Here is a 12,112-nt window from a genome sequence, read left to right as displayed (position 1 = left end):
TTATAACAAAGTGAATCAGTCATACATAAACATATGTTCCCATATGTCCTCCCTCTTGCGTCTCCCTCCCTCCCACCCTCCCCATCCCACCCCTCCAGGCCGTCACAAAGCACCGCAGGTTGTCCATTTTATTGGCATAGAGTTGCTTGTAGTAATCTCTCATGATCCATTGTATTTCTGCAGTGTCAGTTATTACTTCTCCTTTTTCATTTCTATTTCTATTGATTTGAATCTTCCCCCTTTTTTTCTTGTTGAGTCTGGCTAATGGTTTATCAAGTTTATCTTGTCAGATAACTAGTTTTTAGTTTTACTGATCTTTGCTATTGTTTCCTTCATTTCTTTTTCATTTATTTCTGATCCGATTTTTATGATTTCTTTCCTTCTGCTAACTTTGGGGCTTTTTTGTTCTTCTTTCTCTAATTGCTTTAGGTGTAAGGTTAGGTGGTTTATTTGAGATGTTTTTTTTATCTTAAGGTAGGACTGTATTGCTACAAACTTGCCTCTTAGAACTGCTTTACCTGCATCCCATAGGTTTTGGGTTGTCATGTTTTCTTTTTTCTTTTGTTTCTAGGTATTTTTTGATTTCTTCACTGCTCTCTTGGTTATTAAGTAGTGTATTGTATAGCCTCCATGTGTTTGTATTTTTTACAGTTTTCTTCCTGTAATTGATATCTAGTCTCATAGTGTTGTGGTCAGAAAGATACTTGATACGATTTCAATTTTCTTAAATTTACCAAGGCTTGATTTGTGACCCAAGATATGATCTATCCTGGGGATTTTTCCATGAGCACTTGAGAAGAAGGTGTATTCTGTTGTTTTTGGATGGAATGTCCTATAAATATCAATTCAGTCTATCTTGTTTAATGTATCATTTAAAGCTTGTGTTTCCTTATTTATTTTCATTCTGGATGATCTGCCCATTGGTGAAAGTGGGGTATTAAAGTCCCTTACTATGAATGTTTTACTGTTGATTTCCCCTTTTATGGCTGTTAGTATTTGCCTTATGCATTGAGGTGCTCCTATGTTGGGTGCATAAATATTTACAATTGTTATATCTTCTTCTTGGATTGATCCCTTGATCATTATGTAGTGTCCTTCTTTGTCTCTTGTAATAACTTTGTTTTAAAGTCTATTTTGTCTGATATGAGAATTGCCACTCCAGCTTTCTTTGGATTTCCATTTGCATGGAATATCTTTTTCTATCCCCTCACTTTCAGTCTGTATGTGTCTCTAGGTCTGAAGTGGGTCTCTTGTAGACAGCATATATATGGGTCTTGTTTTTGTATCCATTCAGCCAGTCTGTGTCTTTTGGTGGGAGCATTTAATCCATTTACATGTAAGGTAATTATTGATATGTATGTTCCTATTCCCATTTTCTTAATTGTTTTGGGTTTTTATTGTAGGTCTTTTCCTTCTCTTGTGCTACCTGCCTCAAGAAGTTCCTTTAGCATTTCTTGTAAAGCTGATTTGGTGGTGCTGAATTCTCTTAGCTCTTGCTTGTCTGTAAAGGTTTTAATTTCTCTGTCAAATCTGAATGAAATCCTTGCTGGGTAGAGTAGTTTTGGTTGTAGGTTTTTCCCCTTCATCAGTTTAAATATGTCCTGCCACATCCTTCTGGTTTGTAGAGTTTCTGCTGAAAGATCAGCTGTTAACCTTATGGGGATTCCCTTGTGTGCTATTTGTTGTTTTTCCCTTGCTGCTTTTAATATGTTTTCTTTGTATTTAATTTTTGACAGTTTGACTAATATGTGTCTTGGCATGTTTCTCCTTGGATTTATCCTGTGTGGGACTCTCTGTGCGTCCTGGACTTGATTGACTATTTCCTTTCCCATATTAGGGAAGTTTTCAACTATAATCTGTTCAGATATTTTCTCAGTTCCTTTTTCTCTTCTTCTTCTGGGACCCCTATAATTCAAATGCTGGTGTGTTTAATGTTGTCCCAGAGGTCTCTGAGACTGTCCTCAATTGTTTTCATTCTTTTTTCTTTATTCTGCTGTGCAGTAGTTATTTCCACTATTTTATCTTCCATGTCACTTATCCATTCTTCTGCCTCAGTTATTCTGCTATTGATCCCTTCTAGAGAATTTTAAATTTCATTTATTGTGTTGTTCATCACTCTTTTTTAGTTCTTTAGTTCTTCTAAGTTCTTGTTAAACATTTCTTGTATTTTTTCCATTCTGTTTCCAAGATTTTGGATTATCTTTTCTATCATTATTCTGAATTATTTTTCAGGTAGACTGCCTATTTCCTCTTCATTTGTTAGGTCTGGTGGGTTTTTACTTTGCTCCTTCATCTGCTGTGTGTTTTTCTGTCTTCTCATTTTGCTTATCTTACTGTGTTTGGGGTCTCCTTTTTGCAGGCTGCAGGTTTGTAGTTCCCATTGTTTCTGGTGCCTGCCCCCAGTGGCTAAGATTGGTTCAGTGGGTTGTGTAGGCTTCCTGGTGGAGGGAACTGTGCCTGTGTTTTGGTGGATGAGGCTGGATCTTGTCTTTCTGGTGGGCAGGACTGCATGTGGCAGTGTGTTTTGGGGGTGTCTGTGGCCTCATTATGATTATTATGATTTTAGGCAGCCTCTCTGCTAATGGGTGGGTTGTGTTACTGTCTTGGCAGTTGTTTGGCATAGGTGTCCAGCACTGTGGCTTGCTGGTCGTTGAGTGGATCTGGGTCTTGGCGTTGAGATGGAGATCTCTGGGATTTTCCCCATTTGGTATTATGTGGAGCTGGGAGGCCTCTTGTGGACCAATGTCCTGAACTCCTCTCTCCCACCTCAGAGGCACAGCTCTTACGCCTGGCTGGAGCACCTACAGCCTTTCATCCACACGGCTCAGAATAAAAGGGAGAAAAAAGAAAGAAGGAAAGAAGATAAAATAAAGTTATTAAAATAAAAAATAATTATTAAAAAAATTTTAAATTAAAAAAAAGAGCAACCAAACCAAAACACAAATCCACCAATGATAACGAGCACTAAAAAGTATACTAACCCCCCCCACCCCACCCCTCACACACAAAAACAGACAGTGCTGTAGGACAAATGGTAAAAGCAAAGCTATTGCGACAAAATCACACACAGAAGCATACACATACACACTCACAAAAAGAAAAAACGGGATAAAAAATACATATATATCATTGCTCCCCAAGTCCACCTCCTCAATTTGGGATGATTCGTTGTGTATTCAGGTATTCCACAGATGCAGGGTACGTCAAATTGATTGTGGAGCTTTACTCTGCTGCTTTTGAGGCTGCTGGGAGAGATTTTCCTTTCTCTTCTTTGTTCGGCAGCTCCCGGGGTTCAGTTTGGATTTGGCCCCGCCTCTGCATGTAGGTCGCCTGAGGGCGTCTGTTTTTCACTCAGACAGGACAGGGTTAAAGGGGCCGCTGATTTGGGGGCTCTGGCTCACTCAGGCCGGCGGGAGGGAGGGGTACAGATGCGGGGCGAGCCTGCGGCGGCAGAGGCCAGCATGATGTTGCAACAGCCTGAGGCGCGCCGTGCATTCTCCTGGGGAAGTTGTCCCTGGATCCCGCGACTCTGGCAGTGGCGGGCTGCACAAGCTCCTGGCAGGGGAGGTGTGGAGAGTGACCTTTGCTTGCACACAGGCTTCTTGGTGGCGGCAGCAGCAGCCTTTGCCTTTCAGGCCCATCTCTGTGGTCCGCACTGATAGCCACGGCTCGCGCCCGTCTCTGGAGCTCCTTTAAGCAGCGCTCTTAATCCCCTCTCCTTCGCACCAGGAAACAAAGATGGAAGAAAAAGTCTCTTGTCTGTTTGGCAGCTCCAGACTTTTTCCTGGACTCCCTCCCGGCTAACCGTGGTGCACTAACTCCTTCAGGCTGTGTTCACGCTGCCAACCCCAGTCCTCTCCCTAGGATCTGACCTAAGCTCGAGCCTCAGCTCTCAGCTCCCAGCTCCCGCCCACCCTGGCGTGGGGGGGCGAGCAGACAAGCCTGTTGGGCTGGTGAGTGCAGGTTGGCCCTGATCCTCTGTGCAGGAATCTCTCCGCTTTGCCCTCTGCACCCCTGTTGCTGCGCTCTCCTCCGTGACCCCAAAGCTTTCCCCCCTCCGCCACCTGCAGTCTCCACCCACGAAGGGGCTTCCTAGTGTGTGGAAACCTTTCCTCCTTCACAGCTCCCTCCCACTGGTGCAGGTCCCATCCCTATTCCTTTGTCTCTGTTTTTTCTTTTGCCCTACCCAGGTACATGGGGGAGTTTCTTGCCGTTTGGGAGGTCTGAGGTCTTCTGCCAGTGTTCAGTAGGTGTTCTGTAGGAGTTGTTCCACATGTAGATGTATTTCTGATGTATTTGTGGGGAGGAAGGTGACCTCCGCATCTTACTCTTCCACCATCTTGAAGCTACTCCTGCTAAATCCTGGATTTCTTTCTAAGCTCAGCTCTTCTGTGAAGCATCCACTGATCTGGGCCAGAGCACTGTGTGACTTTAAGCAAAGGGGAATGCTCTCTATCAGAACTATCCTTTTCTTTTTTTATTTCTTTATTGGAGTATAATTACTTCACAATGTTGTGTTAGTTTCTGCTGAACAACAAAGTCAATCAGCTATATGTATACATATATCCCCATATCCCCTCCACCTTGCGTCTCCCTCCCACCCTCCCTATCCCATCCCTCTAGGTCTTCACAAAGCATCCAACTGATTTCCCTGTGCTATGCAGCCGTTTCCCACTAGCCATCCATTTTACATTTGGTAGTGTATATATGTGCATGCCACTCTCTCACTTCATCCCAGCTTCCCCTTCCCGTACTGTGTCCTCAAGTCTTTTCTCTACATCTGCGTCTTTATTCCTGCCCTGCCACGAGGTTCATCAGTCCCGTTCTTTTTTAGATTCCATATATGTGCATTAGCATATGGTATTTGTTTTTCTCTTATCAGAACTCTTCATTGCCCTCGACTTTATCTTGACCTCAAATCCAGTTAACTTCATTTCCCTTAAATAAATCCAAGGAGAAACTAGAAGCAGTCTCAACTATAGTTCTTCATCTCTATCTCTATTATAACTATCTTTTCTCCACTAGACAGTAAACTCCTCAAGGGTGTTCATCATCAGTCTCCTGAAACAACTTGCACAAGCAGCCCCAGTGCCCAAATACTTAATGTTCATTGTCTTAGAACCCTTCAGAAATGAAGAGTTTAGGCAAAATATCCCAAATTGGCTTAGAAATCATGATTCTGCATATTTCGTGAAGAACTAGATGAACTTAGTAAAGTAAGTTTAAGCTCAGTAAATATTTGTTGAATAAATAAAAAACAATAAGAAGAAATTATTTAATATGCCATGGATGAATATAGAACAAGTAACATTTTCACATTTAATTCTGATAGCTGTGTTTTGTGGTTTCTCATCTTGTGACCTATCCTCAGATTCCTAGCTTTTGGAACGGTCTATAGTTGAATCAACAAGGAAATGATGTACTGCAGTTTTTAGATTTTATTAGAAGGTTTTCCTTTTATTATCTGTTAAGAACCCTCTGGAGATGAGTCAGTTTCTTGGTAAATGAAATGTTTTGTAATCCTCCTTGGGACATTTCCTTTGTAGTGCATTTTCAATGCATTGTTTGACCTAATTGGTATCAATAAATTAGGTGACTAAAAATGATAATCTTTGCACTGTGTTCACATGAGTGAACTGTGGTGAAATGTACAGGGGTGAGTGAAATAATTTCTTCATAACTGGGTAATTTATTTATTCAGAGATTGCCATAGTGACTTCAAATGATTCCTAAAAACTTCTAGGTATTAAAAGTCTGAAGTTCTGTACAACTCTTTTGGACATTCTCTAATTTTAACAAAGGGGTTAAATATATTTACATAATAATTTACACAAATAGATGGGTAAATAAGAGAAATTTTATAATTCAATTTACCCTCTAATCTATTTATACTTGAAGTTCAATATAAAAAATGTGGGATGGTTCAAAATTTGTGCCTTACCATCTTCCAGTAAAGTGTAAATGTTGTAACATTTTTTTTAACTGGGTAAAAAAGGGATTTTTTTTTCATTTGGTTAATAATTCCAACCTTCTGAAAAGTCAGTTGATTTAAAATCTAAATTTAGTCTTCCACTCAGTATATAAGATTTATGAGTGAGTTCTACTGTCAGCAAAATATGTTCTCTCTCCCCTGCTGACTTTGCAAGCTGCATCTGCTTTTGGATACCATGAAAGCAACAACATAAAAACACAGTTTTATCATAGCCTTTTAAACTGGGTGATATAGACAAGTAAGTATGTAATTTGCAGATAATGATAATTATCTTGAGTTGTGTGAGGACCTTCTAATACTTTTCCTTTTCAGGGCTTAGTATTCTGTAGGGGATCTAATGGAAAAAGTGGGATTAAAGGGGAGAAGGACTGCTGTGGAGGGGAAAAATAGTTTGAGATTTGGCACCTTTTCTGGTGAGCATGGGAAAAGAAAGGACTGAACTTGTCTTTTGGTAAATACCCTTACTTTCTTTTGGACAAAAGCTGCTACCCATTTAGTTTTTCTACAAAAGGACTAAAAAATTCAGGTTGGATCAATGAAAAGAGCATAAATTTGGAGGCAGCCAAAATATACTTGAATTCCAGCTTGGCCATTAACCACTAGTGTGACCTTTGGGTAGGTCTTTAGCCATTTTGAGTGTCAGTTTCCTCATATGTAAAATAAGGGTGAACTCATCATCTCACCGACCCCTAAATTTGCTCAAATAGACCCTATCTGAGATATTGGCATTGCCATTTACTTCCTAGGCCAAGACTCCTCTACTCTCCCTTTTCTTTACATCCAGTTGGGCAACAGGAGCTCTTGGTTCACATCACTCATGTCTTTATTCCTCTTGCAGTCACCCGCTGCTTGGACTCTGTGATAGGCTCCTCCTGGTCAAGCAGCCTTGGACAGCTCAGCTGCAGCCTCCTTAAGGAAGCCCTGTCTGAACTCCCCAGATAGTTTGCACTTTCCTCTGGCTGTGACTGCAATTCACATGAGCATCTCTTTTAGTTCACTCTGTTCTCCTCATCAAGGTCTGTGTGATAGTTACCTTTGTAACCTGGGTCTTAGCTCAGTGCCTGGAACACAGTAGAAGTCCAGTAAATATTTGTTGAATAAGTGAATAAATAAATGACATCCATTTTGCATGGTTGTTGTAAAAGTAATTTATGTCAAAAGACAGGATTTAAATAAATGGTGTTTATTATTAATATAATTACTATTTTATTCTCTAAAAATGTTTGTAAGTGTTAAGCATGTTTTCATGTGGCTTGATGGTAATTATTAAAGGTGATCTATTAATCCAGATATCAGTGCCGCTGATTAGTAAAACAACCTTATAAACTGGGGTTCTCAAATTAGTTCATTGCTTTCTGCCTCATGGCAAATGCCAAATAATTTGCGAGGGGCCATCCATCCTTTGTTAAACACAGGAAAAACTCTATCCTCCCGAAGTGTTATAAATTTGGAGTTTTCCAACTTTTTTCCCCCCCACTTATACTGCTTATGGTAGAGAAAATTCTTTTTGGATACAATGTATTTATGGGCCTACTTTGGAAGTAGTCTTATTTGTATTCTCCTGGGACTCAGGCTGCATGAAATTTTACTCAGAACAAATCCAACGCTTCAAAAATTAAGGACAGCTCTAAGTCAAGGAAGAATGGGCTTAAAGTGGTTAGATGGCAAATTCCTGCCATCGTGGTGGAGGTGGTGGTGGTGAGAAATCTTTGATGATGGGCAGCAGCAGGTCTTCTGCAGAACATATACCAGGATAGAAGGGACCTTGAATGAGGAAGGACTAGAGCTACAGATGTGTGTCAATGGAAGCTCTGAACTTGAGCAATTGCAGACAGAGGGAAGAAGAATTCATGTACACTGGTGTAAGCAATCTTGAGCTAAGGAGTAGTCTTTTCCAACTGGTATCAGAATGGAGAGGCAGAAGTGAAAGGGACACACATGATGAAATCAAAACCAGGTTGAGGAACAAAGGAGGATTCAGATGGGATCTGGGTAGAGGCAGTTCTCTGAGTCATAGCTGGTGCAGGGTTTTATTACCAGTTTCCTGGTAAGGAAGAGCCCAGGCTAATTTCATAGCCACTCTTATGTATGAGTGTATGTGTAAGAATAATCAAATTCATGGCTTACAAAAATGCATGAGGTACATTTTACAGGATAGATTCCATCATTTTCAGGAAATTTTTTGTTGTTATGGAGCCTAGAGTATGGGTACCCATTCCAGGTTCGTTAACTTTAATTTAATGGATCAACTGATATGTGCTCTGATGCTCAGAGAGGATGGACTGAGAGAGACCATTGTCCCTTACAGTCTGCTGCTTGCATATGATATAACCCTTTTTTGAAATGCCAGTCATATGATAACCAGCCAGAGGATTAGACCCCTCCTGCCCCTTTGATATGTACTCTGTACATGTAAACTGACAGGAGGGGTGTGGTGCTGATGTGAATTTAGAGTTCAATAATCTGAAATGTGGACTTCTGATCTCAGTTGTTTCTCTTCCCTAAATATTGCTAAGAAGTTAACATTCCCATGTATACATTCCCCTTATCCAAGTTAGAAGAAATATGAACAGCTCAGAAAAGAGTGTTTTTGTAACTCTGATTTGACCAGAAACACCTTTTTAAAAGTTGTTAATGGATATTGGAAATCTTTGTAAAACTTACTTGCCTGCTTTCCCTCTTGCAGTACCCACTGTGTAGAATGGCATGCTCCTTCGATGAGGGTGAATCTTGCAGACTTGCACTCTGACCACAAAGGCTATTTGGTACTAAGACAAAGATGAAGAGGCAGAGTAGGCGGTTGGGATGAAACCAGTGACTCTACGATGTTCTGTGGAAGAGGTTCCTTTGAAAACAAATTTTCTCACTTGATCTTGTTTTCCTGTCATTTGTCTCTTTCTTCTGAAAGAAGAGAACAACAAAGTAATTTCTTTAACACAAAGTCCCTGCTGCTGGTTCATCACTCTCTTACTGGAATGAGTCCTGGCCTTTAGTGGTACTGAGAAAGCCAAAGGATGATTTTAAGCAGGAGGTCAATTTTAAAAGTATTATTACCAGAGCCCATACTTTTTAATTAATGTAGAGTATTATAATTGTACAGTTTGATTGCACATTCAGTGTCCTTAATAATGTTTTGATGAACATCTTTATGTCTAAAGCTTATTCTTTCTTGAAGATAGTTTTTCAAGATAGCCCCAGAATTAGAATTATTAGAGACAGTTCTCTGAGTCATAGCTGATGAATCAAAGGGCATGAAAATTTTAATACTGTTGAGTGAATCTGGCAAAGTGCCTTCCAAAATGGTAGATTCCACTCTACCAGCACTTTGACCAGCAGTGGATAAACTTGTTTACCATATTTTCTCCAACATTAAGCATTTTCACCATTCAAGAAAAAAATTATTTGTACATTCATTGAAGAGCCAGAATACTTTTATTGCATTTATGGGTGTTTTATTCTTTTGACTTTAGTCTTTATTTAAAAAGAAGTTTATATTGAAGGTGTATATTTTTCCAATCATAAAAATGAAAATATATTTTAAAAAGAATCTCACCTCCAAACCTAAGAGCAGAATAAAGAAGGTTAAACAAATGCAACTAAATAAAACGGGTAGGTGTGAGATAGCTGTATAGTGAGAGTGAGTCTCAAGAAGAGATGAGGGATGGATACTTCAATTAAAATTTTTTTTGAAAAGTGCTTCTATCAACTAAAACAAGAAAAGGAAATAAGCTTACAACTATATTGCCAGAAAAATAAACTATATAGAAAAAAATCTTCTTTTTCCCTAATGATAGCTATTTAGCACTGCAATGTAAATGTTCTTTCGATAGATGGAATTCTCCTGCTCATTTATGTCCTCATCTCTAGGCCAGATTGTACTCTTATTATTCTAGGTAGATGTGAAGTTCCTTTTTTAGATTTCCACCAGGAAAGGAATTAGTCTCCCAGGGTGACCCACTCCTACACTTTATCAGTGACCTGAAGTTTTTCCAGCAAGAATGTATATCCAAATTAAACTTTCTGGGTTTAATGGAGATGAGAGGCAGCCATGTAATAAGGATCCTTCATGCCTTTGGCTAGCACTGTTCATCTTTTTACCTTCTGAAGATTAAATCACTGCAGCTCCTTTATGATCTTTCCTCTAAGGAGCTATACGTCTTCCTTCAGTGCCTTCATATATGCCTTTGGATTCTTGAAATGCTTTCACTGAATCTGAAGCAGTGGAAACGGGGTCTGTCACATGTTCTTCATTTCTATTCCCAACACTATTTAATATAATAATGTGTTCTTCTCTCATACAAATGCACTGTATGGGTGTTAGAAAAATAATACTGTCAATGATAATACTTTACAATTTTACCATCAATTCTACAAATATTTTCTAGCATTGTTCCCATTTTATTGATGAGAAAATTGAGGCTTAGAGTGATTAAGTGTTGGCCAAAGTCACACGGTCAGGTGGAGAACCAGAACTGAAACACAGGTGGGTCTCACTCCAGAGCTCAAGTTCTTAACCAACTGAGGACTCTTTTCATGGTATTAAGTCGGTGAGTGTGCTTGAACCAAGGTGTTCTTACATATACTAGCATTCTTTCCACTTAGATCTGCCGGATGAGTCTTGTCATTAGTGTTTGCTTATAGATGTGCCTCATGTTTTAGGGATTCATTTCAAATAGTGGGAGAGGCAGGGTGCAGAGCGCTGAGGAGCACAGGTGCTGGAGCCAGCTTGCCGTTTATAACTTTGTGACCCTGGGCAAGTTATTAAATATCTGTGCCTCAGTGTTACCATTAAGAAAATAATGGTGACACTAGTATTTTCCTTATAGGGTTGTGTTGAGAATTAAGCGAGTTGACAGATGTAAAGTTCTTAGAAGAATGCCTGACACAGAGAACTACACAAGTGCTGCTGTTATTGTTAAGAGGAAGCTTCCTCTGAAAGCTGCATTCGGAAGAAGGCAGGAGAGGCACCAGCCATGTTTCCCCATCCCCACTCCTGTTCAATTTCTACCTTGAAGACTGTTGGGCAAATGTGGTTCACAGCTGAAATAGCCATACAGGTCCTTGAAGCTAAGTGCTCATACCGTTAACCTCTTCTCAGAGTCGGGATGTTCCAGTGTTACAGATTGAAGCGTTTTCCTGCTTTTGGTGGTGGGGCCTGGAGGGCAGTGAAGCAAACAATGAAGTGTAATAGATGCCATTGATAAACTTGAAACCCCTTTTGCTTCAGAAAAGTCCCATGTAAAGTGGTATTAGCGATACCTATTTTGTGTGTGTGACAGCCTGACCCATACTTACATTCACGGTAGCGAGGTAATTGAAAAATTATTTATGGTGGTCCATAAACTTGGAGTATAGAGTGTTGGCTTCCCACTGAAGAAGTTTTTGTTAATAGGTTTGACCAAATCATCATGGTGCCACCGTGCACGTAGACGTACTTGCATTCTGTGTGTGTGTGTGTGTGCGTGCGTGTGCGTGCGTGCGTGCGTGTGTGTGTGTGTATCTAGCCACAAGAGGCCTAGAGATGATGAAAAATACCTTTCCTCCTTTGGTGATAGGTGTTGATAGGATGAGGTTCTGTTGGCAGGTGTGAGCCTTAGCAAAATAATGAGGTGAGACATGCTCATCCTCAATGCCTCCAGTTCTCTTGGATTAATCCCCACCCTCCCTCCATATCTCGCCTTCTCTGAACCCTTCAGGTTGCCTCCCTGTCTGTTCAAGGCCCCCTGCCATAGCTCCTTAATAAGGCCTGCCCTTCCAGATACAGCTTTAAGCTGTGCATTTCTTCTATTTTCCTCTACATTTTCAGCATTTCCCCATTCTGCATCCTGTTCTCTCAGAATCCTCCGTGACACCTAGTTGAAATCAAACTTAGCAAATAAAAATTCAGGATGCCCAGTTACATCTGAATTTCAGATAAATTTAAAAATTATTATTTAAATGTTTCCCATTTAGTATTGGGGACATAATTGTACCAAACATTATTTATTGTTAATCTGAAGTTTGAATTCAGCTGGGCGTTACTAGAAACTGAAGTAAAGGGGATCCTTTTTATACAAATAGTGAAAGAAAATTCAGCTCAGTTGTGTCCTACTATATGAAAGGCAGAACTTGTAAGTGATG

Source organism: Lagenorhynchus albirostris, chromosome 1, assembly GCF_949774975.1.
Source record: "Lagenorhynchus albirostris chromosome 1, mLagAlb1.1, whole genome shotgun sequence".
NCBI classification, from domain to species: domain Eukaryota; kingdom Metazoa; phylum Chordata; class Mammalia; order Artiodactyla; family Delphinidae; genus Lagenorhynchus; species Lagenorhynchus albirostris.
The sequence above is the reverse complement of the archived record's forward strand: the minus strand, read 5'-3'. Positions refer to the sequence as shown.